Below are 1,546 nucleotides of genomic sequence, written 5' to 3'. Positions count from 1 at the left end.
AAAAATAAACCCAGTTTAACTTTCAGTTTCTTTACTAGGTTTTCTACATTTGTCTTGGAATCTAGCTGTTTTTTGTTTTGTTACCTTTTCCTTTTAGCCATCCTATTTGTTAAAAAAAAAAAAAAAAAACTGTAGTATGCTTTTCTTATAACTGTTTATTGTTGTTGCTGTTGTCCATTGTTGTCATCTTTCTTTGTTGAAATCAGGTCTCTCTTGTAAATGAGTCCTCGAGGCTCAATGGGATTTACCTGTCTAAATAAAGGTTGATTGATAAAGGAGAAATACGAGTTGACCAAGATACCCAAATATTTATAGGAATCAACAAACTCAATGGGGACACGATTTGAGGATAAAATCAGAGGAAGATCTGCTGGGACCAACTTCCTGTATGAAAAAACATCCCTTTGGTTTTGTCAGCATTTAAGACAAGTTTGAGGTGGAACAAATCTGTCTGGATGATGTCAAATGCGGATTGCAAAAGCTGGAAAGCCTTATCAACTGTTTTAGCTCGACAATAAACAACTATGTCATCAAGATATAAATGTATTGATGCATCAGGGATGCTCTGACCTACTTTACCTATGTAGATTGTGAAGAGCATGGGTCCTAAGACTGAGCCTTGTGGTACACCATTGTTGACTGTTAAATAACTGGAGGAAGTACCATTATGTTGAACACATTGCCTCCAGTCTGAGCGATATTTAGAGAACCAACCAATGGTGTGATCTGAAAAAATGATTTCTGAGAGTTTATGACTCAAGATGTTCTGATCCACAGTGTCAAAAGCTTTAGACAGGTCTAAGAAAAGTGCAGCACAATAATCCTTAGCATCCAGTGCTTCAACAATGTCATTAAGAACCTTCAGTGAAGCAGTGGTTGTGCTGTGTTGTTTCCTGAAACCAGATTGATGGAGAGGTAAGATGTTAAATGAGTCCAGGTAATTTTTGATTTGAGAGTTTATCAGTTTTTCTAGAACCTTGGCTAAAATGCAGAGTTTAGAGATTGGTTGATAGTTGTTCAATCTTAACATGTGATTCTTGACCTGCCATTGTGTATCTATTTCTACCAAACCCAGCTGGTCAAAGCAGATGGCGCTTGTCCTGAGCCTGGTTCTGCTAAAGGTTTCTTCCTCATGAGGGAGTTTTTCCTTTCCACTGTCGCCTTCATGCTTGCTCAAGATGAGAGTCTGTGATGGAGTTAAACTCATCTGCTCCTCAGATAAATAATGTTAAATTATTATTTTTATACATGAACGTTTCTGTTCCGTGCCCTGAGACGACTTCTGTTGTGACTTGGTGCTTTATAAATAAACTGAATTGAATTGACATTGTAAGTTTTAACAGCTCTGAAATGTTCTTTAGTAATCATGAAAGATCTTTGTACTCTCAAGAAAACAGAATTCAGGGATCCTCTGTCATCCAGCTTCTCCTTCATTTTAAACACCAATCTTTGGCGTTACCCAACTTCTGCATTTCTACAATTTAAGACAACGGACAAAATCTCCAAGGAGTTCATCTTCATTCACATTATTTTATTGTAATAGGTC

At 37.0% G+C, this 1,546-nt stretch overlaps 1 protein-coding gene across 1 annotated transcript in view; it reads right to left on the bottom strand.

The window, feature by feature from the left end:
* LOC119425684 (growth factor receptor-bound protein 10) overlaps positions 1 to 1,546 on the bottom strand; it is a gene marked incomplete in the record, with an annotated part of 634,378 nt that overhangs the window by 377,688 nt on the left and 255,144 nt on the right.

Source organism: Nematolebias whitei, chromosome 19 (assembly GCF_014905685.2).
Source record: "Nematolebias whitei isolate Nwh7 chromosome 19, NemWhi1, whole genome shotgun sequence".
Lineage (NCBI taxonomy): Eukaryota > Metazoa > Chordata > Actinopteri > Cyprinodontiformes > Rivulidae > Nematolebias > Nematolebias whitei.
This window is presented reverse-complemented; position numbering and strand designations above follow the sequence as displayed.